The sequence below is a fragment of the Colobus angolensis genome, unplaced genomic scaffold, assembly GCF_000951035.1.
Source record: "Colobus angolensis palliatus isolate OR3802 unplaced genomic scaffold, Cang.pa_1.0 Scaffold1, whole genome shotgun sequence".
Classification (NCBI taxonomy): domain Eukaryota; kingdom Metazoa; phylum Chordata; class Mammalia; order Primates; family Cercopithecidae; genus Colobus; species Colobus angolensis.
The window spans coordinates 5,525,083-5,552,652 of record NW_012110918.1 but is presented as its reverse complement, the minus strand read 5'-3'; the positions used below and the strand labels follow the sequence as shown (position 1 = coordinate 5,552,652).

The following is a 27,570-nucleotide window of genomic DNA, read 5'->3' as shown; positions in this document are numbered from 1 at the left end:
AGTGGTTGAAACACCAGAAATTAATTTTCTCACAGTTCTGAGAAAGGCTAGAAGTCCAAGATGAGGGTGCCAGCAGGGCTGGTTTTTGTTCTGGTGAGATCTTCCTTCCTGCTTTGCATATGGCCTCCTTCTCACTGTGTCCTCACATGGTCTTTTCTCTATGCATGAAGAGAGACAGAGAGAGAAAGAGAGAGAGAGAGAGAGAGAGAAAGAGAGAGAGAGAGAGAGAGAGAAAGAGAGATCTGGTGTCTTTTCTTATAAGAACACCCATCATATCAGATTAGTGCCCTGCTCTTAGTCTTCATTTAATCTTAGTTACCTCCTTAAAGGCCATATCTCTAATGCAGTAACAGTGGGGATTAGGGCTTCAACATATACATTTTTAAGAAACACAGTACAGTCCCTAGCAGGACCTAGTCTTACTTCCTAGAGTCTACACACCTTGATTTTCTTCTCTAAATCAAGGACACCCAGCTCATTCCTGTCTTAGGAATATGATTTTGTGATTGCAATTCCTGAAGTAGTCTTTCCCTGAATCAACATGTTTGGATCATTTTTATTTATTATATCTCAGCTCAAATGGAATTTCTCTAGTGAGTATCATGCCCTGACAACCCAAGCCGAAGTTTTCTCTACATCTTGGTCATTGTTTTCTATCCCATTGCCTTGTTTAATTTTCCTTATATAACTTACTGCGATCTAAATTATCTTTTTCTCTTTATTGGTTTACATTCTTTGTGCCTCTGTCTCCAAAACTAAGATATAAGCTTCATGAGGACAAGAACTGCTTCTTTGGTCCACCTCTATATTCTGTGTCCCTTGTCCCATTTCTGGTACATGGTAAAGGACAAAAAAAAAAATTTGATAAAGTTTGAATGAGTGGGTTTGATGTAGTTAATGCAGGCAGATTGCACTTGGACCTATTCAATATATGGGTTTCAATGTGCTTCATGGTCTTATGAAGTCCCGAGAAATGAGCCATGAATAAGAACCTGTGGCTTGTATTTATATTTTCAAAAAGATTAGTGAAAATAACTTTATAATTTGTTGATTGTAGAAAATAGCATCTAAGGACTTTAAATTCCTATTTCCTAGGGTTCGGGGGAAAAAATGATAGCAATACTAACCATCTTAATTTCCTCTAGTTTCCCAGATCAGAAATGAAGACAAATAGCACAACTTCATTCTTTGGATTCTTCCTTTCTAATTTATCATCCAGAAAGTGCAAAGGACAATGGATATTCATCTCCATGTATACAATCTAAACAGTGCATGTGAAAGGAGAAGAGAAGAAAAATATGTACATATACCACACTATTTTCAGAAAGGAATAGTATTCCTTACCCACAGAGTGTCCTCCATTGTGAATTTTATGATTAATCATCCATGCACCTGAACGTAATTGGCTTTGTTAGTACTTTACTTATATTTCGCTTCCCTTTACCCGCAAGATAGTTGTTAATGGATTAAATTTGTTCTAAGTGAAGTGATAGGGCTTCAATCTTTGAATAAAATTGGGGTTCATAGGAAATTTACATTTGCATCTTTCAGAGTTATCAAATACTCAGGGGCTTGTAAAGAGAAAAAGCACAGAATGTCATTTAGATTGAAGTCAAAAAAATAGCTTATTTTTCTTATGCTGCATAAGAGATTTAAACTTTTAAGAGATTATCTACATGAGAAGCTTTGGTAAAAATTTCAATGCTTTCTTGAAAACACATGATCAGAAATGCTGAGGAAAGATACAAAAACTTTGCTGGGTGGTCATTTTCAGGTTATTAAACTCTTAAATCATGTATTTTTAAATGATTTATGTTTGTGGAAATTTCAGTAATAAAATAAAATTCAGAAACATCTGCTTCAACAAGCACATTCTCCTGAATTCAGAAAACTGAAATAATTTGTGAGCCAAGACTATGTTCACATATTTTCTATTTCAAATGTAAATTAAATACAACACTTGGGAGATTATGAAGAGTATAATTTGGCCCAGAGAAAGTGGCTGCCTCAATTGAACATTCTTTCTTAGACTGAAGCTGCGTCCATGTTCCTCGGTAGGCACCCAGAACAACACAGGTCACTGTGCGATTTCCTAAAATCAGGAGATCTTTTGCATGGCACGCTCCCTCAAAGTGAATAATGGTTGGCTTCCAGAGCTAGATGTTTTTAGGACAATTTTTTTTGTAACACATAAAAATGCAACCCCATCTTCTTACTTACCTTAAGTACATTTCATGTCAGATTCATGGCTTTGTTTCCACATATTGCTTTCCTAACTACTTCTCCCGTGAGGGGCGAATCCTCTCCTCATGATCAATATACCTATAGCATGGAAGGAAGAAAAACAAAGGTGTTGGAAGAAGAAGACGGAAAACCCATCCTGACGAGACAGTTGTTGGCTAGTTCTTGAAGACAGCTGTACATAAGACTGTATTACCAGCAGATATATTTTAAAATAGTGACATGATCACACGTGAAGCTGGCCCAGCAAAATACTGTTCCTGCACTAAGATCCAAGATCCCCTGAGTGATGTAGAAAAGGCAAGAAATTGTTTCTATCAATAATGAACAGACAGCCAACACATTAAAATAGGTTTTCAAACATAACAGATACACAGGGTATGTTGTAAGAGTTATAAAATAGAAAAAGAAATTATGTTTAAGCCAATCTCCAGTTTCGTTTAGTAGACTAATCAAAGAGCTTAGAGAATTGCATATGAATGACAAAAAAACTATATATGAGAATATAAATATATATACATGCATATATCCTAGATAACTAACATATTAAGCCTTAGAAGTAGTAAAGTATTATTATTTTGCAAGATTTACAATAATGATTCTGATCCAAGGGCTATTTTCCCCCCCAGGGGCCATTTGACAATGTCGGGAGACATTTTTGGTTGTCACGATTGAGGTGGGGCTTGGAGAACCTACTGGCATCCAGTCAATAGAGGCCAAGGATGCCACTAAACATTCTGCAATGCACAGGACACTCCCTCACCCACATAAAGAATATTCTGGCTCAAAATGGCAATAAAGTCAAGACTGAAAAAACCTGATTTAGACATATCACTTGGGCAGACATACAAATGAACTTTTAAGAAGTCTTAAGTCTGTGGCTGAGTTTATTTAGGGGAAAATATCAGATACCTGCAGCTAAATAAAGAACACTTGTTTCCACTCAGTTCTCAAAAAACTCAGTTAATACATTCATGTTCCCACTGCCACATCATGAAAGATATGTTTGTTTATTGAATTTCCTAGATGAGGGAGAATAAGAAAATTTCAAGTTATCTCAATCATTTCCAGAGGACCTCAGCAACTAGGACATTATACCTCTTATCTGAGGGAAAAAAGAAGGCAAACATTTCAGGACTTTTCTTTTTCTTTTTTTTTTTTTTTTTTTTTTGGCTAAAACGGAAATGCTACAAATGCATTCACTTTCAAACTGAGATGCAAGGGCATTTTATAAGTCTTTTGAATGCCTCTCCAAATTTTTCAGGAGTTGCTACATTGAAAGGCTATAAACTTAGTTGCAATAGACATTATTTTTAATTGTTGCCTCTCAGCCTTATCACATACGTGTACAAAAAAAAGAGTGGCATGGAAGATCATTATTTACAGTTCTGAACAGCTTTCATACTGTCATCATTCTATAATGTAAGGTGTTTCTGCATTGAAAGAAAATACACTGGGGCAGCAATGTGAGGAAAGAAAAGCTACAAACTACCAGGTGTTCTGGAAACCTTGTACAGATACTCATGCAAATAATGTGTATGTTTTGTAACTTCACTGATTCCAGGTATCATTATCCATGTGGAAGACTATGCCAGAAGAACTTGTCTCCAACTTTGAAGGTCAGTGTTAACCTCACCACATCCAGGCTCTCTGAATATTGAGGCTGCCTAAAGAATAGTTCCAGGAACTTATCCAATTTGATTTGCTTTTCCAATATTAAAATTTGGATTTTTTTTAACTGAACATGCCAATTCCTAAAAAAAACAGCATAAGAAAAGAAAACCAGGGCTTCTTGCACTAAATATCTGGGGATGCCAAACATGCCCATCAATGAGTTGGGCTAAAAATCTCTGAGCTTGAAGCTTTGTAAATAGATAATTATTTTAGCTGGGCTGATTTTTTTTTTTTTTTTGTCTGTGAATTCCCCTTGTTCCATCTAAACTTTTGGCATTCTAAATGTGTATTATGCAGGTTAGTTCACTTGATAATAATGACTGCACTATACTTCTTATTTGACTGATTGGCTCTGTACTTAAAGAAACTGTGTGAATGTTCCATTTTCAGCCACGTATAGTCACAGTTACATTGTTAGGGTGAAATTCAACTGTAAATACAATCTTAGAAGTTTTACTGTTGTAAAAGATTGGGAATCGCAGGAATGCGGTGATCTGAAACTATTAGCCATGGTATTACGTCTTGTTTGCTTTCATATACAAATTAAAACAAAGCAAACCAAACACTGCAAGAAGAAAATAATATGATATAAATAAATTTGGTAAACCCAGCAAACAAGTAATTTTCTATTTTTTGGCATTGTCACTTCTCTGCTTACCTTTGTTTATTACTAAAAATGATACTGTGTTCCCAATGAATTTCAGAATAAAGAACAAAGTGAGTGACGTAAAGTACAGATAATACTGTATCGTACAATATGTGAAAATTGTTTTACAATGACTGGTTTCTTTTCATTCAGACTTCAAACCAGGGCACCAAACAAGACCTTCAAGGTTCAGAACAAAGTCAGTGTTGACTGACTTTGAAAGATATACAAAATTTGAAAGACAATAAAATCAAAAGACAATAGCATTTTTTATTACTGAAATATAAAGACATATACAACTGAACATTCATGTTAGAAATGTTTAATCACAAAAAGATGATATTCACAGTTATTTTCATTAATTTATTTCTATGGAATCTTTGCTGTATAATTTGTATCTTGGTTACTGATTTTCATTTGACTGAAAAATAATCAGAATATATTTTTTAAAACCACCCATTGAGGTTCTTTCACATGAGAGGCAAATAATTTAATAATGACTTTCTAGCATAAGCTGCATTCCAAGATGTTTATTTCACCTGTTACCCCACATGGGACCTGTATATTCTCCCTCAAAATATGTCTTTGGTCTCAAGACACAGTCACAGGAGCACCAGGTGAATGTGTGGGAATGGTTCATGCCAAGACACTTTCAGTCCTGGGAATGTGATCCAAATCACACACCATTAGCTGCTTGGGAGTCGCTGTCATCTTTCTGTAAGCATAATAGCAGATTCAATCTGATATTGAAACTCATGAGGCTGATAAAGCCCTTTTCTGCAGCAACATGCTAACTAGAAGAAAACAGATCAGGACTTGGGTGTAGCAACTTGAAAAGAGAAATAAAACATGTTGGGACATACTTGATTGTTTCAAAGACTTTGAACGGAAGAATTCACCCACATAGTGGGTTGTAGCAGGATTAATTAGTAAAGCTGCTATAACAAAGCATACTTAGAAAAAAATGATGGCTGGGCGCGGTGGCTCAAGCCTGTAATCCCAGCACTTTGGGAGGCCGAGACGGGCGGATCACGAGGTCAGGAGATCAAGACCATCCTGGCTAACACGGTGAAACCCCGTCTCTACTAAAAAATACAAAAAACTAGCCGGGCGAGGTGGCGGGTGCCTGTAGTCCCAGTTACTCAGGAGGCTGAGGCAGGAGAATGGCGTAAACCCGGGAGGTGGAGCTTGCAGTGAGCTGAGATCCCGCCACTGCACTCCAGCCCTGGCGACAGAGCCAGACTCTGTCTCAAAAAGAAAAAAATGATGTATGGCAATCTCCCTCTCATTTTCCTGTTACATACACATAAAAACAGACAAAAGAGCACAGGTGCCCCATGGTTCTAAGTGTCTTTGTTCACTTTATGCTAAAAATGTATCAGGAGGGAATGCATCCTTCATTTTCAGTTAGTTATAGTTCGTTTTTATTTTTATTTTTCATAATGGACTTTTATTAATCATCTGCTATATTTTGAATAATTTATCTCACTAAATTCATCACATAAAGAAGGAAGCCATGGATCTGACAGCCTAGGGTGACAGGCTAAGCCTTGTGTTAGAATTGCATGAGTATTTTTCTTTCCACTATTCCATAGCTACTTTCAAACAGGTTAAAATTACCTTTCTAAGGCCTTTGTCTTCTTTGCAGAGGATATTTTTCTGTATCATTGTAGAGCTTGTTTGTGCGTGGAGAAAACTGTAACCTTCTGGTGAATTACATTAAGAAATTAAATATAAACCTAACTCATACAAACACCAACAGCAAATGGAAGGCAACTAACCTTGGTGAGCCCTGCTAGATATTTTACTTCCCAACATCCCTTTAATTTCTGTCCTTGTTTCAGAAGTGAAAAAAACAGATGTTTGGGGCGATTCAGAAGTCTGTGGAAGTTGAAGATGTTAATAAATGATACTCAGGTCTGCTTTATTCCCAAGTCTCTTCTTTCTACACCACAAATTTTCCTTTATAAAACTAAAAGAGGGTAACAATAATTCCTGGATGCCTTGTTCTGGCGGAGGCACTAACTCACATCATAGAGCATCTAGTTACTTGGCGATCTCCTTGGACTTTAGAAGCCTGTTCTCCCCTTGTCCAATCCACAGAATTGCCCACACTATTGAAATCTTACAAATGTTTTTCCGTTTGTGGATTTTGAGAATTTCAATATCGAAATTTTATCTAATTGTTGATAGTACTATAGTATGTGTTTACAAAAAAAAATTATTTAAAAAAATGGAATTCATTTGGGTTTCTTCATTATATTTCTATAGATTTTTTTTTCCTGCAGAAACCCAGTAATAGAACCTAGTCTTTCTCTGGCAAGTCCCCATCATACATTTGGTACTTGTTCTTTAAAAAGGAACAACCATTAAGGGTAATAAGAATGGGACTAAATGTCTTCTATGAAAAGATTCTGGAGATGGTGTCAGTGCTTTCTTAAAACACTTCCTTAACATTCCTTAGAAAATATTATTTTTTAAGGCAATAACACACCATATGAAGCAAAATTGTAGTAAAAAACTTTTATTTTGTTATCTTCTTAAAGTGCAAGAAAGGTAAAGACAATTGTTAAAAACAGAGTCAAGCCTACCGATCCATAAAGCTATGGTTTGAAATTCTGATAAAAACAATTTTCGTCATGCTGGATCAGCTAACTTTAATCTCATAAGTGTCCTTGATCTAAGTCTAAATAAAAATAAAATGCTTCAGAAAAAAAAACACCAAGTATTAATAGTTCTTCTGAAACATTTTTAATTTTTTCCATCTGGTTACTTCCAAGAAGAACTATTCAGGATTTCCAAGTAATGAAGAATCAAGCTAGGTAAGTCCTACTCACAGAATTTCAGAAAAACTACTTAAATTTCAAAGGCACAAGTTTTTCCCCACCAACTCTAGCACATTTCATGACCTTATAACCAAGGTCACGCAATTAGATGATCCACCGGAACAAATTATCACAATGGCTATGCAATGTCTCTAGCTTTTTATGACAGTGTTGGCCAAAGCAGGCTAGAGGGCAGTAAGAAAAACTAGAATTTTTGTATGGCTAATTTTCAATCATACCCAGACTCTGTTACCTTAACAAGCACAAATATCCACCCAGCAAATTATCCATTTCACATTTATATTCTTCAGATAATTAAAGGCATTATTTTTACAAAGAGAAAAAATGTTCCTCTTTGATTCTCTATTAAAAGCTCAAAAGTTGGGAATGAGCAAGAAATAGGAAATGCCTATTCCAATAAGTAATGAAATTCTTTATCTAAAACTGGCTTTGTATCCTCTTCCACCCATGCATGCAATTGACGTCATCATTGTCACAACTTAGCTGGATTATCCAATTTATTGCACATATATTCTACTTTATAAGTAACTGCAAATGACAATGTTTCTAAATTTGCTATCACTGCATGACAAGAACACCACTTCTTTCAAATTTATATAACTTTTGACTCACATACCTGCAAGCATATCTGTCTGTCTATCTATCTATCAATCTATCTATCAATCATCTATCTACCTACCTCCCTATATATCTATCTGTGTAGAAGTCATTTAAAATTTGTATCAATGTTATGGGAAAACACTATTATTTTCTGTATTAATGAATGAAAAAATCAAGTCACAAAAGGTTAAGTAATTTGCTAAAGGTACTACAACTAATAAATGGTAAAGCCTGGAATCAAAATTCTGTGATCTGACTCCAAAAGTCAAAGTCTTTAACCACTTGTAATTTTGACTCTCATTATGATATGTATGTACTCTATTACAGCAATTAACGTATAAAGCAATTTTTAACTTCTGCACAGTGGTGCATCCCTTTATGATGAGGATACATTCTGAGAAATTTATCATTAGACGATGATGTTATCTAAACATCATAGTGTGTACTCACAAAAAACCCAGATGGCAAAACCTGTATAGCGGGTTGCTGCTCTTAAAACTGTAGGCAATTGTAACACAGTGGTAAGTATTTGTGTATCTAAACATAGAAAAAGTACAGTAAAAATACACTATTGTAATCTTACTGGGTCACTGTTGTATCTACTGTTTATTGATGAAACAAAATTATGTGATACATAACTGTGTATGTTTATTGCCCTAATAGTTTGTAAGCTACTCAAAGAAACATTTTCATTTCTACATAACGAGCAGCTATCACGGGGCTAGCACACAGGAAAAAGAGATATTTTTAAATAACTATGTAAATGGTCAACTAAACTAGTCACATTAAAGTCATTTTTGTTTCTCTGATAGCTCTGGATTTTCAAGGTTGAAAAAAATACTATTTGTCAAAGCCAGCCTACCAAATGGTTCTCCCAGTGATCCTTATCTCCTAATATTGTATAGTCCTTCCATATACTGTATCACAGTTTGTGTGACCAACAGAATATGGCAGAATTGATGGTTGGTACTTCTGACATTAAGTTATAAAGGGCTGAAGCTTCCCTTTTGGACCTCTCTCTCAGATTTCTCATCCTGGGAGAAACCAGCTACCAGGTCTTGAGGAACACTCAGGTAGCACTGTGGGGAGACCCGTGTGGTGAGGAACTAGAGCCTCTGGATAACACTCAGCAGAAACTGAGGCCTTCCAACAACCCCATGAGTGATACTAAAAACAGATCTCCCAGCCCCAGTCAAGCCTTCAGATGACTGCAGCCTGGTAACAGCTTGAATGCAACCTCACAAGAGATGTTGAGCTACAAGTAGCCAGCCAATCCACTCTTGGATTCCTGACCCTCAGAAACCAATAATAATAAATGTTTGTTGTTTTAAGCTTCTAAGTTTTGTAGTAATTTGTTACAGAGCAATATGTAATTATCATACATTAATATTAACAGTGAGATGGTGGCAAAATACCAACCCACAATGTGGAAGTGGCTTTAGAACTGAGCAATGGGCTTTGAGGAAAGTGTTAGTGACAGTCTGTAGCACCTTGAACACACCGTCAATAGAAGTCTTGTGGTTTTTCCTAAAGCTACAGGTGAGGGCTCACAGGTAAATGAAGTAAATGTCAGAAACAAGAGAAAGCGGGATCTTATTATGTTGTAGTAAAAAAATAGTAATGCTTTTGCCTGAAGTTATGTGGGAAGTAGAAAAAGTACTCAATGAACTGAGTGATCAATAAAGATATATAGATATCAATAAAAACAGATAGATAGATAGATATCATTTCAGCAAGTGATAGTTATATTAACTATTGTTGTAACATTGTAAAGGAAATCTTTAACCAGAAGACAAAAGGGCCACTTCCATGGTAGATTTTGATACTCTTCAAAATAGTTACTGCCTCACACTAAGATACCCTTTTCTCTTGAGGAAGAGTTTTACACCTTCATCCTGTTGAACTCTGACATGTATATGTGACTTGCCTTAGCCAATGAAATATGAGTGTGGTAGTGGCAAACACAAGTTTTAAGAGCTAGAACATGCTTCACTATTTTTATTTTCTCTATGATGAAATAAATAGATAAGATTTACTCCATTAGTCTGGGTCCTGGAATGAAGATTTCTAAAACCAGTCAGTAATGGGGATGTAGTATAAGCAAGAAATATATGTTTGTGGTTATAAGCCACTGTCATTTGCTTCCTAAGCTAGTGTCTCCTGACAGGTTCAGTTTCAGACAAGAGGTAGAACTGGAGGATCAGGAGTACTTTGACTCATGGACCATTGGAAGAAGACACTACAGATAGATAATATTGCAGAGACAGGGGCATCATGGTCTATGAGATCATGAGAGGATTGTGGATGTCTCAAATGTAATGCAGAAATTAGAGCAGCAGCTCTAACCCAGCTGCCATAAATTATAAATCAGTGCTTATAGTTGTATGATATGATACTCAGATCTTATTGTTTTCTAGCAAAACTTGATTGATATACCACTTGATATGGTTTGTCTGTGTCCCCACCCAAAATCTCATCTTGAATTGTTGTCCCTATAATCCCCACATGTCAAGGAAGAGACCAGGTGGAGGTAATTGAATCATGGGGTTAGTTTCCCCCATGCTTTTCTCTTGATGGTGAGTGAGTTCTCACAAGATCTGTTTTATAAGGGGCTTGTCCCCCTTAGCTCAGCACTTCCCCTTCTTTCCACTTTGTAAAGAAGGTGCTTTGCTTCCTCTTCACCTTCCGCCATTATTGTAAGTTTCCTGAGGCTTTCTAGCCATGCTGTGAGTCAATTAAACCTCTTTTCCTATGTAAATTACCCAGTCTCAGGCAGTTCTTTATAGCAGTATGAAAACAAACTAATATGCCTCTGAACTCCAATTCATAAAAATCTGAAATGTGAATAACCCGCTACCTCTCAACTCTATGTTCATTTTAAAATAGTTGACCACAAGGTTCCAGACAAAATTCACCATCTTTTAAGTAATAAAGAATTAATGAAAGAAAATTCTCAAATACTATATTTAATAGCTTTTAATTTGGGGGGTTATTTTTTAGTCATTTATCCATGTATAAGTTAGTTTGACCGGGTCACCTATTCCACCTTAAGAAAATTTGCCCACCTATTATGATAAGGAGTCACTGAATTATGAGGAATAGAATAATATGCCCCAATTCTACATTACAGAGTTAACAATGACAGTATTTTAGAAGACGAAGGTTAAGTCCATGAAAGCACAAGGAAGGAGATCACTGGAATAGTTTAAGGGAGATGTGTTGCATTCATAACCAAGAAAATAGAGAAGTAGGAAGAGGCATTAAAGAGAAAAGAAGTGGGAGAATGTAGTCATTGGGTGGAAATGTTTATGACAACATTGCAGGAACATGAAGTACAGTATGTATCACCTGTGTGTGATTAAATTTTTGTTCAGGAATGGTCACTCCATTCTTTCTCATCTTTCTGAGAGGAATAGGCATTAGCAACACTCGGGCATGTAACATACAATAATGGGGTGGGAATGACCTATGTTCCAGGCCTAGGCCTTCAGTGGCATAATTTTTTTTTCTCTCATCATCTTTGGGACTTCTCATCCCACATCATGAGAACATTCCCCATCCAACCGAGTAGTCTCAAAAGATGAGAACACTTGGAGCAAAACTGATCTGAACACGTGGCTAGAACCCAAGACCAGCTGATCTCAGCCAAGATCAGCCAAACGTACCCTTCCCACCCAGCTGCCATAAGTCAGAAATCAATGCTTATAGTTGTGTGACACTCAGATCTTAATGTTTTCTAGCAACACTTGATTGATACGCCACTGAAATTTTTAAAAATCAGAAATATCAATGACCTAGTACCCCCGATTCTATGTTCATTATAAAATAGTTGACCACAAGTTCCAGACAAAATTCACCATCTTTTAAGTAATAAAGAGTTAATGGAAGAAAATCCTCAAATATTGCATTTAAAGTGTTTTTATTGTGGGGTTTACTTTTAGTTGTTTATCCACATGTAACTATGAAGAAAGACATATAGTTGCACTTGTTCAAATTTCATCTCAAATCTGAGAATATGGATTTTAAAAATTATTTTAAGTTATCACGAGAGGCAATAGCATAAAGCCATATGAGCAGTATATGTGTAAATGATAGTTTTACTTAGTCTTTAAGAAACAAGCTTAGGTGAATCACTTATATGTTTCTGGGATGTGGTCTTGTCCAAAACCCATTAGAAGAAGCACTTTTAAATTTTCAACCTTTACATCATTTTTAAAAGTTCTTTTTGGCTCTCTTATTGGTTTGAAATAAGGCACATAATGTTTTCATCTTTATTAGTCCAAATAAGAGCAAATAAAAGAGTGATAATATATAGGGAAAGAGTTTATTTGCAAACTTTTAAAAGTAGTTTACTTTAATACCCAATTCATTTGCAGATTATAGTCTAGATAATAAGAGGACATCAAAAACTGTAATAAAACTTATCGAACGGTTTGCAAGATATATTCTCTTGTTTGAATGAAGCCTACTTCAGGGGGTCATGATTTTCCCCTTTTTATCTAAATGCTCATAACCTGGATAATAGCCCTGGTTTGTTTCTGAAATATTTTATTTGGGTTTTGTAATTTGACAGAAATGGACTACAAAGAAAGCAAAGTGAACTGCTATAATGTATGTCTAAAATCTATGCCAATGATACCCAGCTGATGCAAAGGTTACTAGCGAACGCTAACTGATTGGAATGAGCACTGAATTGATTGGTTAACACAATATCCTGGGAAAACAATTTTGTCTGTGATATATGAGGAAGCCTCAATTTGGTGCAACCTCCTGTTTAGATATCCTAAATGTTTGTGGGTTGGTGTCACCAATATATTGCCCCCCTACTGTTCAGCTTTTTTAGTATGTTTTTAATTTGGAAGTAATATAACAGCATTATGGGAAGATTACAAATAATGTAAAAGAGATTTTAAACCATTTTAACATCACTCCTATTTTCACTTTTGTGTGTCCTTTTCAGTCTTTTAATAGGGTTTTTTAATTCATTACTAAGTGCCAGGCAATGCTTTAGTGCATGTAAGTCTCATGAAAATGATAGAAAGTATTATCTTCTTTTTAGAGAGATGAGTTGGAGATTTTAAATAATGTCCCTAAGGTTACTGAGCTACCAAGTTCCATGGCTGTGATAGACGACTAGTTGTTTGATTTCCTGACCCAGACCTCTTAAATATGTACCTTACGTAGTTATAAACATAGCGTAAATACAATTTTACGTCCTGTTTTTCCAACTCAATGTTGTATTATATTTTCATGCACAAAAACATAGTTTGTTAGTTTAGCAGGTTGGTTTTCTTTAATTTAGATATGCCCTAACTTTCTTAACTATTCTATTATGAGATATTGGATGACTTTCAAATTCCCATTTTCAAATTTTATAATTTTTCAAATTAACACTATAATTACTATCTTAATGCACCAAGCTTTTACATAATTTAGTCGCTTCTGTTTTCTTCCCCTAGAGGCTAAAAGGTTTGGAAATTCTGAAGATTTTTTTAAATGTGTAACATCTAAAAGGGACTTTTCCATCGTCTCAGTTTGGGCTACGATTTCAAAGCTCAAAAGTGTCTGTGATAATTACTGTACCTTCTGAAGAAAGATGCCTGATCTTTTAAATGTGAACTGCAAAAGGGTTTTCCCAAAACAGATTCAGCTGTTCTTAGTCCTTCACCTACCTTCCCTTATACAACAAAAAGCAAGCATTCATTAGCGGAGTTGATCAATTATTTTTTTGGAACAGTTGTCAGCATTGTTCAGTATTTCTCTTTCCTTCCTCCATACTTTCTTAACTAACCTCAGGCCAAGAAAGGGAATTTAGATCTTGATATGTGAGGGATGTGGAAAACAAAGAGGCCAGCTCTTGACTGCAAAATTTAAAGACAGGAGATTGGCGGGAAACAGTCCTGATGGCTGAACTCAGAGGAAAAGTGGAGCCAGTGTGAACCCTACAGAGGGTAGTGAGGCATGAATTACCTGGAAAGGATCCCAGCATGTGACTTACGTGCAAGGGCTAAAAGACAACAGCACTAAGAGGCTACAGGAAGATTACTCAAGAAGCAGGGGTTCAGGTGGATGTCATTCATAGCCAGCTAGTTGGAACACTGCCCAAGTTAGTGAATAATATAGCAGATTGTTTTCCCTGGCTTTTTCGAAGAACCTACAAAATATCCTCAGTAGGAAAACAGCATTTAGGTATCTGCCTGGCTCCAGATTATAACTGTGTTGATTGATAAATAACTTTTCAACCCTGGTTTCTCATATCTACCCAACATCTCCAAGAGGGGGTCAAGAAATAACATCCTGAGTAAGGGAAGATGAAAGAATAAAGTGGAAAAATAATGAAGTATCTACTTTCCTTACTGTAATTTTCCAAGTACCACATCAGGGGTCCAGGGGAGAAGCTTAAAAGAGGACGAGACAATAAAAGATTTTGTGGTTTTGTTTCTTAAGTTTGACTAGGCTTTTGTACATCAGCTCTACTGGTAACCTAAAGATTGATTTATCAGAAGTTTTTGTCCAGGGGCAAGGATGGAAAATTCAGCACAGAATTTACCAGGCTGTTGCAGAAGAAAAATACAATCATTTCACAATTTCACCCACTAAATTCAGGTTATTCAATCAACAAATACACACATTTTCAAGTTGCATTCTTAAACAGTTTTACAAATTTATAATATCATCAGCAATGAAGGATAATCAGTCCGATGATATTCTTGCTAGCTTTAAACATTCTATTTCTGTATTTACCATAATTTAACATGTGAAATAGGATCTTAATTTATGATACTTCCTTATTATTACCATAATTAAACAGTTTCCATTGGCATATCTGCTATTTTTATTTGCTCATTTATACATTTACTATAACATCGACCAATAAATTATTGTTAATTATGCTAACTATTTTCTTATAAATTTGCATGAAGCATTAAGAGATGAACTCAATCCCCTATTTAATGTAACTATCACTGTAATATGTGGCTTGCCTTTCAACAGAAAATAATTTTTTTACATTAGAAATTTTTTAATGTATTGAAATTTCAACTGTCAATTTTTTCTTTAATTTCAAACTCTTAGGAAGGAAATGTCTATTTGTTTCTTTATTCTTTTGTCATGAGATTTCTAATGTTTAAATGTTTATTTTCCATCTAAAGTTTATTTGTATAAAGCTCAGAATCCGATCAGCATGAGTTGAGTATAACAAATTGTCTGGAAAAAACCTGTTGTTTGTAGGATATTACAAGTTTCATCAATATTCATATTCTATTAATATTTTAAAGCCCAATTATTCTCTCTCTCTAGCAAAGGCTGAAGTGACTTTTAACAATAGATTTTCTTTCCAAAAAAGAAAAAAAAACTCCAAACAATTTCTCCCTTTGTAAGTATAGAGCTGCCTAAGCTCAGTCCCTCTTTTTCTGCCACATTCACCCTTTTCCTCCCACCCTCACCACCATTAGAATTTACACACCATCCATTGTCAGGGACGCAAACTCCTCTACAGTTTGTTAATGTCCAAGAAAGGCCATCACCTCTGAATCATTTTTTCCCCCCACACATAAATCCTTGGGCCAACAAAGAAAAGTGGTGTTTTTCCATTTCCATAATTCCTGTTATTTTAAGTCTATCCCTTAACCAAAGTGGCTTTTTGGTTTTTTTTCCTTGATAACTCACAGGTTCAAATGTAAAAATTTATTATTACAAGGAACAATTATGAGGTTCAAAGCATACTGTGTGCATTCCATGCTCCTAGCTTCTGGTACTGATATACGGAATAAAATATTTGTGGTTGTCTACTCGCATGAAGTGGATGGGATCCAACCGCTGGTGGTGAGAGGCTTAATGAATGTCTGCCTTCGTCAGACCCAACAGGGATCTAGCATCATGGGAGGTTGCCCAAGTGCCATATTGCAGGCATCTCAAAAACAAACTTTTGACCATTTAACTTATTCTTTCCAGTTACTCTTCAACGTCAACAATAACAACCACCAAAGAGGAAAAAATGGCTTTGCTTCTTTTCTTACTTTAAATACTGTTTTGGATTTTAAGATTTCAAGATCTCTTCCCCAAAACATTGAACTAGACAAACCACTGACCTTTTTGAACACCTTTGGGTTTTGCTTCTTCAGTGCAGCATGTTCAGTACTTTTTTGTTATTTTTTATTTTTATTTTTTGAGACGAAGTCTTGCTCTTGTCCCCCAGGTTAGAGTGCTATGGCACAATCTCGGCTCACTGCAACCTCTGTCTCCTGGGTTCAAGCGATTCTCCTGCCTCAGCCTCCTGAGTAGCTGGGATTACAAGCGCCTGCCACCACGCCTGACTAATATTTGTATTTTTTAGTAGAGACGGGGTTTCACCATGTTGGCCAGGCTGGTCTTGAACTCCTGACCTCAGGTGATCTGCCCGCCTTGGCTTCCCAAAGTCCTGGGATTACAGACGTGAGCCACTGCACCTGGCCATGTTCAGCATTTTGACAACTCCCTGCTCATAAAGTCTTCCTTATTTGATGAGATACTTCATTTACATGGTTAAACCAAACAAAACCAAAAACAAAACATGACATTCTTAATAGTTGCTATTTTCTTGTTGTCTCTGTTTACATTTTTTTTTTAAATAAGACTAGGACATAGTAGTTCCCTCTTCTGTGCTCCTATATAATGTTTGTAACTGCGTAATAGAACAAAAAATATATTTTACTTGCTTGTGTGTATGTTTGCCTCTTCTGGAATACTGAGAGCTTTTTGAGGTTACAGATATATCCAGTGCTTTTTATTTGCATAGCACATAACATAAAGTCCAACACATAATAGGTAGTCAATAATGCACTTAAGTAAATGAATTACCTTTGATTTGTGTATGATACTTGGAATGCCTCAAGATTTTTAAATCATCTGCACATTGATATCATACTATCAACAGATCTTTTGCTGTTAAATGTTCAATTAACTATCAATAATAGCTCTTAATACTCTAAGCAATACTGTCTGACAATATAGTCAAATTTGGCATACCCAGATACTTAGTTATGTGCTTTTTGGTGTGACAGACACTGCACATATGCACTAAAATCCATTGGCATTTCCCACTAGGCACACACACACACACACACACACACATACACACACACAAATACATTTTCTATCACACTTTGCAATTAAATATGGCCATATGACTTAATTGTGACCAACAGAATGTGGGCAGAAAAGATGTTAATCAATTTCAGGCCCATTTTATCACAATATCCCACAAGTGATCCTTGTTGCTTTTTTCCATTTGTCCCTGAAAAGGGAAGGATCTGAGAACCTATAATGCAGCCTTAGGATAAAGATCAGATTAAGGAAATGAATATTCACAAATGTTATTTCAGATAGCCTCATGGAGGCTGACAGATGAGGCTGGAACAATGAAGGTCCAGGTCATGTTGTTTCATGGCAAAACATAGGTAAAACCATTTCATACATTAAATAGAAAGGCACAACACACATCATGAGCCTATAAGTCTGTAGTTTTTGGACGTGAGGACAAGAGATTGATATGAGGGTAACAGTGCCTATTTGCTACTATTGGCCTTTCTTAGCAATATATTACAAGAAAGAGATGAGCACAGACAAAAACAGACTTATTTTGAAGCAGAAATTGAAGTGGATATGTATCCAGAGATCAATAACTTTCAGAGTTAATAAACCTGAGAGCTTCTGCATCCTAATTAAGATAAATTGGAAAAGGCTCTGAATGACAACAATAACATTATTGGTAAAAAACAGACAATTTAATATAAAGATTAGATTAAGGAAACAGCATTCAAAAATATTATTTCAGATAGCTTCAGGGAGGTTGGGAGTGGCTTAGAAGGTTATAGGTGAGGAAGCAAAAAATAAATCAGTCATGAGAATTATCACAATGAGAAAACTTCAAATGTAGTTATTGGTACATGGAATTGACTAGAAACAAGACAATTTAAATGTCTATTAGTTTGGGGAAAATTGTTTCCCTAAGGATTCTATGAGAATGGACTAAAAATATTGACTTCTTAAGCTTTAAGATTAGTACTGGGTCCCCCAACTTTTATCAGCACCAAACATAATCCCCACCTCCCACTTCCTGAAGGTCATGGGGAAGACAGACAAAGAAGAATCTCTCAGAGGCTGGAATCAGCAACCATGGAGAACAGTGAAGAAAGGAGATTCTAGGGAGCATAATTTAGGAATAAATAAAAGATTTTTTTCCCAGTCAAATAATAGGACCCTCAATATCTGCCTAGCAGGATTTCAAAATTGCTATGGTTCAGTAACAGCTGCATGCCTCTCATTTTTTCCTTTGCCAAACAGGTGCCTAAAATGTTTTCCTGTATCTATGTATCGTCCCTGCATGGTATGTGTATGCATGTGTGTGTTTGTGCATGTGCGTGTGTGTGTGTGTAAATATATATCATTTATAGGTTTAAATAAGCCACTTCAATTCTGGTCTAGAGAGATGAGCATCACCCAAGGATCCTGGACTTTGAGTTTTATGCAATGACTTGTTGGGACCTTTAGTTTTCCACCTTCAGAAAGGACACCAATGTTGCATGTGTGGCAGGAAAAATGGAATAGATGTTTGGTGAACAAATGGACAGAACTGGCACAGACTGACTAGCTCTTCATCAAATGTATTTTCTTCACGTTCTAAGCACATAGATAGACTATATTTCCAAATGTCCACTGTACTTAGGTATAGTCACATAACTAAGTATTGTCAATGAAATATAGGTAGTAATAATTTTCACTGCCTCCAAACCTGGTGCATAAAACCACACACACAAAAACCTCTCTCTCTTTCTTCATGTACTAACTGAACAGGGAAGGCTATCAAGCTCAGTAGGAAGGCAGATACAGAAGATGAAAGGAACCTGAGTCCCTGAATAGTCACTTAGAGGATTGCTTTACCAGAAACTCCAGATGTGAATAAGAGATAAACTTATTATTTAGTTAAGCCATTGCTATTTGTAGCTTTTCTCTTACACTCTGTGTTAAGCAGAACGACAACACACCCTCAAAGATGTCCACTTCCTCATCTTTGGAACTTGTGAATATATTAAGTTATATGGCTGAATGGGGGAAATTAAGGTTGTAATGGAATATAGGTTGCTTGACAGCTGATCTTAGAAGAGACAGGTTATCCTGGGTTATCCAGATAGGCTTAACATAATTACATGGTCCTTAAAAATGGAAGAAGGAGCAGCAGAGGAGACTGGAGGGATGCCATATCAGGACTCAACTCACTGTTGCTGGCTCTGAAGATGGAAGACAGGGGATAAATGCCAAGGAATGCAGGTAGCCTCTAGGAACTGGAAAAGACAAGGAAATGGATTCTCCCTTAGAGTCTCCAGCAGGGAAGGTGGCCCAGTCAACACCTTGATTTTGGTCCAGTGAAAAACACTTCAGACATCTAACCTAAGATCTAGAAGATAATAAATTTGTATTATTTAAGCCTCTAAGTTTGTGGTAATTTGCTACAGCAGCAATAGAAAACTAATACACAGCCATTAACATTACATTTATTAAGCTTAAATTACATGGCATTGTAAAAATCCCTCATGCATCTCCTCCTTTCAGCCTATCAAAACATATTCTCAGATTGTTAGTTCATATTCGGTATAAATTTCTATATAACATAAAATTAATACCTTCCAAAGAGATTTGAACTTTAGGGGGAAATCAAGTATTATAGTTAACACATAAATCTCTACCAGATGGAAATTCAATCTGGCCTAGAGACTGGGAGAATTACTTTTGCATCTGAATGGTAACATATAGTTCTCTTAGTTTACCTTCCAATGTTCCAGAACCATGTTTTCTCTGATTTTAGATTACCATTTGTTAAGGAGTAAGGAAGATGGCTGGGTGCGGTGGCTCACACTTGTAATCCCAGCACTTTGGGAGGCTGAGGCAGGCAGATCACCTGACGTTAGGAGTTTAAGACCAGCCTGATCAACAAGTAGAAATCTTGTCTCTACTAAAAAAAAAAAAAATTAAGCGGGTGTGGTGGCACATGCCTGTAATCCCAGCTACTTGGGAGGCTGAGGCAGGAGAATCACTTGAACCCGGGAGGCAGAGGTTGCAGTGAGCTGAGATGTGCCATTGTATCTCCAGCCTGGGTGACAAGAGTAAGACTCCGTCAAACCAAAAACAAAAACAAGAACAAAAAAAACAGAGTAAGGAAGCTACTAAAACTGGAGAACTGAGCTCTAGGATATCCAAGCAACAACAGAGATGGGTTGTCTGAAAACAGAAAAATTACTTAACCACTCTAGCTTGTTTTCCTTTCTCCAAGATGAAAGCCATTAGAGTCACACTAACTGGTCTGGTAGATCTCTCTTGGTTCTAAGCTGCTATAAAGCGGATGAGTCTATATTTCTCTAGTGGCTCCCATGCAAATTAGTTTATTAGCAAATATAAATTTTCACATGTTTGACTTTTTCCCACTCTAATTGTTCTTATAACTGATATGCAACTAAGAAGAAATGTGACAATAGTGGGTAGTGACAGAATGACCATGCAGGTATTCACATTCCTTCTTCACTTAATTGTCAACTGGTTAGGAGAAGTGGGATAACTTCCTCTTCTGATGGAGGGAAAAGCTGACCAAGGTATTGTAAATAAAGTTTCATCAGCAGACATCAGACTTGGTTCATACACGTGGTAGTAACAATCAAGCAAAGAAGGAGGAAAGATAATAGACAGCATCTGGGAAATGGTACTGAGAAAGAAGTGGGACACAAAATCTCCATTAGCAGAGAGACAACAGCAGTCTTTGTGTGGTTTACTGTTATAAAATTCTAAATAGGAATTCTGTTTCACAGCTGTTACAAGAGAATTGAAATACAACTGCGTCCAATAATTGAAAAGCAGCTGTTCATTCGCCATGTCTAAAAACAATTATATAGGAGAAATTGGCTTGGCAGTACAGCAAAAAAAAAAAAAAAAAGTGTAATTATTTTTAATTGCCAAAGTGAGGAAGCAATCCGACAGTGGAATACGAAATTGTATGACACCATGAAATCTACTTTTCTGACAGTTGAAAAATGGTTAACATTTTCTCTGCCTGATATGCTCTCTGAAGGCAGGAAGGAGTCCCAGTTCATCTCTTATAGGCCCTTAGAGAGAGCATTGTGATGTCAGTTTCATTTGTCTATTTTTCCTCCACATATGTACACATAGTGTGCACATAACTGATATGTTTTCTTAAGACTTCCCTTTACAGTAGCTATTTCCCACTCTGCTGCAGACTAACAAAAACAGAAAACTAAAGAAAGGGAAATCAGTGTGAGTCCTGAAAGTTGTGCCCTGCAGTGGGGATTCTGCATGAAACACAAAGACAGGACACAAAATATGCAACTTTTCAAGTCACATTTACAAAAGGCTTCTCTTTTATCGTAATTCACTCACCAAAAATACAATTGCATAGTCCTTTAGCATTCTGTAGTATTTCTCAGCACCAGCAAAGAGGTAGTAAGGACTTTTTCACCAAGAGCCGAGAGTAAAGAGAGTTTGTAGCCTTCTATGAGGACCTGGTCACTCTGAACCGTCAAGTAATTGTGGGAAGTTTATTGTCAATGCTCGGGTAGCAACCCTTTCGACTAAGTGATGACCTGCTTTTTTGCTTGCTCTCTATTAAAAAACTATATTTGATTCTGTGCAAATTCATAAACCAAACACAAAATTCAGGGGTTAAACAGTTCAGTAAACAGATGAGACAGACATGCTAATACACTGGAAACATGCTATTTAAATTCAGACTAGTTAAACAGGATGCCCTTTTGTCACTGACCAAATTGTTAAATTGGTGCCTTGGCAAGAGCCTTTTGTACTCGTCTGAAGATTCCCGGGATCCAAACCGCTGTGGTATTAAAACAAAGAGAGTAAATATTTTCCTTGAAGTTTACATCCAAGATCTAAATATTTCCAAGCATGTCAAACTCACTTTTCTCCACCGCTCCCTGCAGGGTCCATGTAGACTTCGGCTGCCAAAGAACCCAGTTGAACTTGCCTTGGGAGGGGCCTCATCCCTGAAGACAGGCAAAGCTCAGAGCCAGAAGCAGAGTGTCTTGCAGCTGTGCTGCTCTGCTTGGCAGAAGGAACTCACACAGCAGCAGGTGTGCTATCTGCTGACTTCAACACACAGAGAGGGGGGAAGGCTCTGTCCTTGCTGCTTGCTCCCTGAGCTTAAATATCTGCCATTCCCTTTTACCTATTTGCAAAGAAGTGCCAAGAACCTACCCTGGGAAACCTGCATTTCTCTTCATTAGCTTTAAGTGTACAAGTCAGCTTTCTAGCTACATAACTTTTAGCTCTACTTAAGCTAGTTACATCTGCAAAATAAAGTGATTCCTCTGCAGAATCTAGCAGAGAATATTAACAAACTGTGTTTCTCCTCTGTCTCTGTCTCCCTTGTTTCATACTGTTTTCCATCCAACATGCAGCTGAAGTTCTCTTGGAAAGAGAATACATGGAATCACAAATGAGTACCATGTATTTTTTTGGACCCTGTATCTTGGGGACTTACTCTGAAAGTGTCCCGGCATAATTGCAAAGACAATGCTCTGCATTTTTGTTTTTTCTTCTTTTGTAGTTACTGACAGTAAATTTTCAAACTGCCATCTCAAATTCAGTGTAATTGAACTCAACCAGAATTACTGAATATAACTGTGGGTATCAATACCTTTGCCTTTAAACTCAGTGAGGTACTTCAAAGTACCTCTTCCCATCACTTACATTTACTTGGAGTTACCTAATGTGAATGAGCCCGGTGCTGCACTGGCCAGACCTTCCTTCACTGAAGAACTTGTTGCTCTTCAGCTGTTGGCAGATGGCCATAAGCTGGCTGCACTTCCAAGGACTGCCTCTGTTACAGAGAGCCACCTTGCCCGAGGACACACCCCTTTACAGGCAGCCCACATCCAAAAAACCCATCAGGGAGGGAGCGTAAGGGCCTGTTCATTGCAACTCATCTTGAGAAAATGCTGAAGGGTCATTTGAGCTCTAGAAATCTCTATGAGATTCACAGAAGCTGTGACGGGTCTCCATGGAAGCGCAACTTCTTTCTCCGCCCTGTCTGCTTCCTTCCCCTACCTCGAGAGGTGTTGATTCCAAGGATGCACCTTAATTCACATAATGAGCTCTTAATTTCATCTCAGAATCTGCTTCCCAGGAACCCTAATCTTTGCCACATAGGCTCATACGAAGCCCATTTTGTGGGGAGTCATGTCTGCATTTGATGCAGGCATCCTATCAGTCAAGTATCTGCTTAAATGGGTACAATGTATACATTTATATGAATAGTAAAATGCGAAAAGAAAATCTACTCCCATCTTGGTAGAATATATAGTCAAGTTAGAGAGATAGCATAACTATATGAAAAGGTAACTCATTATATAATAAAAAGTATCAAATGGTTACATGGCATTAGGACTTATCAGAAGGGAAGACTGGTTTTAGGACAAAGTAGTTGCTGGTTCTTTGAGGAGCAGTAAGTTTACTGTAACCCATTATTATCTGCAGACTGTTCTTCTATGAAAGTCAACTCCTCAGGACATACAAGAGTCTTCATCCTAGAAATGAGATTGATTCTGAGTAGCCTTCCTGCTGCTCTGTACCTCATGATGAAACTGCCAGACAACTCACAATGGCAGTAGGTCAAAAACATACTTCCATAAATACTTTTTCCATGAGATCTGCTATAGCTGGCCCTCTTCTTCCTGGGTCGCTTAAGTTCCCAGGGACTCTCCACTTTCCCCATTCAAACTCCAAAGCATTGACACATAGTGAAGTTGCCTTGCCCTTCTTCTGCTGAGCTGGTTTGCAGGGTTGGCCCTGCCAATGCAAATCCCCAAAGCTAGGTCTTGCTCTCACCTGTCTTGACCTTGCCTTTCTTGGTATCTTCATTGTTTCCATTTCTACTTCTAAGTTCTCTTCTCCATTTTGCCCCCTCTAGATTCTATCAACCCCCTGTGATCTCCCATCTCCAATGTAGAACTAACAGAATTTGCTCTGCCTTTTTACAAAATCACAGTCCAACATGGAGGTCTTGGGCAAATCATTTAATCTCATTCATCTTCAGTAGTCTCATTTACAAAATGAGGATACTAATTCCTACCTCCTGTAGATGAGAATGATAATGATTAATGAACTGACTTGAAAGCAGGAGTCTTCTGGGAAGAAGTAAAAACAAAACATAAACCTAAAATCCTTGCAAAAGCCATTACCTAGATTTACTGTATACCAAGCACTGCGTAAAGTGTTATATCATAATATATAACCCTCCAGTAGAAATTCCAAGGAACTGTGACAAAAAGCTGTGTCACTTGGGAATTAAAATGTGATTTATCTTTGGTTACTCTGACTCTATTCCAGATGTAATCTGAAACAACTCCCTGCCCATTCTTGCATAAGATCTCTTTCGTTTCTTCTTTTTCATTCTCAATCCTACCCCATCCTAAGTTAAGCCTTAGCAATTTATAACTCATCTAAAATGCTGCCTGATTGATTTTCACGACTCTGATTTGAACGTATCTGCATAATTCCCCTGCCCCCCTCAGGCTTGGAGCCAGGTAGAGAATAGCTTCAGGTGGGAAGTGTCCTATCTGCTAGGATGGGGCTCTTGTTATCCATAGTAGAAATAATAGCAATAAGACCTGACGTGGTATCCTGGAGCAAGGCCAGCATCAAAGCTGTGATACAAAAACAAGATTGCTAATCTGAGGAGGACATAAAGCATAGAACATGCGCCAATACTAAATCAAAACAGAGCATAAATAAGGACAACCAATGAACAGCTATACCTAAACACATATGAAAAGGTTAAGTGGGAACTATTTTTAAAGTGGAGAATATATGACTTTTGAAACACTTGCAAAAGTCATGCAACCATCATTACAACCAAATTTCAGAACATTTTTATCACCTCAAGAAAAAAAACCCATATCCATCAGCAGTCACTCCCTGTTTCCCCCTTGCCCCAGCTTCTGGCTACCCCTACTCTGCTTTCTTTCTCTATACATTTACCTATTCTGGACAATGTGCTTCGGCTTCTGGTTGGCATTATTCTGCTGGATGTATTGAAAGAAACTGAAATGTGGTGCATTCTTTCCTGTATGCCTCCATCAATAATTCACATAATGTGTTACTCTGATTTTGCTATCCCTTTCGTCAAGATTTTAACACCCTCTTCTCTTCTCTTCCCCTCCCTTTACACAACTGTTTCCATTGCTCCTTTGTTTCAGGTTAAGACGCTTCATGATAAATTCCATCCAACAATTTTGCACCCCCCTACTTCCACATGTGCCCTCTAATAGGAATCCGAAGTGTACATATTATTTAAGACTAGATCTAATGCCACCTCCTCCACCGTGTTTCCCTAGATCAATCCAAGAAGTTAGCTCTTTTTCTTTTGCGACCTCTATCTCCTGGAGGACTCTGCACCATTCCTTGGTGGGTACAAATATGCACTCCTCTGCTGTAGTTATCTCTCCTCCTTGACTGTAAGTTTCTTAATTAATAGTACCATGTTTCTTTCTCACCCACAGTTCTGGCACATTGTGAGCATATAGTAAGTGCTTGCTGAATAAATATACAAACAAAAAGGAAATTACATGAAATACCCTAAATAACCCCCACTTAGATAACTGTTACATAGAATTCTGGAATTAAAGACCAAAATAATACTATCATATAACAATACAGTGATTTGACTAGATACTTCTAAACTTTGGACACAATAAAATGTGTTAGCGAGCACTATAAATTGTTGGCATACACTTAAAGGCACCTAAATTAATGGGAAACTTGTCACTTAAAAATAATATAATCAGTAATTTTAAAGTGAATGAAGATCATTTGCCCAGTGACTTCAGATTGTTATTCTACTGAGATTTAGATTTTGATAAAAATTTGTAATGAAGAATCTGTATTCAACAGTTTCTCCTTTCTTTTCAAGCTATCTTCTTCAACCCCTCCATTCTATTTCCCTTATGTGAAAATGATAATACATTGCCATAATAATTATTCCCATACACACACAGATCCACTTATAACCTTCATTTTTCTCAACACAATTTGTCAGCCTGTCTTCCCAGCCAGTCTGCTTTGAAAGTGTGAAGTTCACTCAAACAAGTTTCTTTCTTTTGACACATATTTTAAAAGGTCATTAATTAATTTATTGTGCAAACATTTAGTGGAGTCCTGCCTTATGTGAAGCACAGTGTTATAAAAAAAAAATAATATGCTGGCCAGGCGCGGTGGCTCACACCTGTAATCTCAGCACTTTGGGAGGCCAAGACGGGCAGATCACGAGGTCAGGAGATCGAGACCATCCTAACACTGTGAAACCCTGTCTCAACTAAAAATACAAAAAATTAGCTGGGCATGATGGTGGGCACTTGTAGTCCCAGCTACTCGGGAGACTGAGGCAGGAGAAGGGCGTGAACCCAGGAGGTGGAGTTTGCAGTGAGCCGAGATCGCACCATTGTACTCCAGCCTGGTGGACAGAGCGAGACTCCATCTCAAAAAAAAAAAAAAAAAATTAATATACTAAGGCTTCTGTCTTTATGGTTCACATGGTTTTGTAGTGTATCAAGATGCCTAAACATAAGTTAAAGAGAGATGCATGCAGAAAAGAGGTTTAGGTAAAGTGTCTGTGACTTCAGAAAGTGTTTGGATGGTGAAAAGATTGAGCTGTAATAAAACTGTCTTTTGACATGCTTGCTTTTATCTGATGGACCTATGAATCTGATCAATTTTCCTTTTTGGTCTGCTTGCTAGGAATCTCAGAACCATTTTTTTGTGGTCCACCTTTATAGTATAATTTGACCTACAGTATAAATTTCATGCATCAATGGAATCCCTTACTTTTTCTTATTTTGCCACTTCGATATTTTGTCTACTTTTTGGGTTTTATTTATTTTTACTTTGATGTATCGCCTCAAGCTACATAAAATACATGTGTGTGCGTGTGTGGGTGTGGGTGTATATATATATATATATTTTTTTTTTTTTTTTTTTTTGAGATGGAGTCTTGCTTTGTTGCCCAGGCTGGAGTGTAGAGGCATGATCTTGGCTCACTGCAACTTCCGCCTCCTGGGTTCATATAATTCTCCTGCCTCAGCCTCCCGAGTAGCTGGGACTGCAGGCATGCATCACCACACCTGGCTAATAAATACATGTATGTATATTTTTAATGGTGTGAGACATAAGTACTGACTAAAAATAATTCTGAAAAAGGCATACTAAAGAGAGCTATAGAATTGCTTGATTGATTGACCCTCTTCACCCTGAGTGTGTGTGTGTATATATATATATATATATATTTGAACCCAAGACTGGACAATTTACAAAAGAAAGTGTACAAAAGAAAGTTTAATGCATTCACAATTCCACATGGCTGGGGAGGCCTCACAATCACGGTGGAAAGTGAAAGGCACTTCTCACATGGTGGCAGACAAGAGAAGAGAACTTGTGCAGGAAAACTCCCCTTTACAAAACCATCAGATCTCATGAGACTTATTCACTATCACAAGACTAGCAAGGGAAAGA

At 37.1% G+C, this 27,570-nt stretch overlaps 1 long non-coding RNA gene across 1 annotated transcript; it reads right to left on the bottom strand.

The window, feature by feature from the left end:
- Positions 1-22,095, bottom strand: LOC105505996. Its single transcript, XR_001000857.1, has 5 exons — positions 21,965-22,095; positions 19,264-19,434; positions 2,221-2,322; positions 1,128-1,261; positions 1-158 (listed from the first exon to the last, which is right to left on the bottom strand). It is a non-coding gene; the product is annotated as an uncharacterized LOC105505996 (long non-coding RNA).
- Between the last annotated feature and the right edge of the window lie 5,475 nt (positions 22,096-27,570).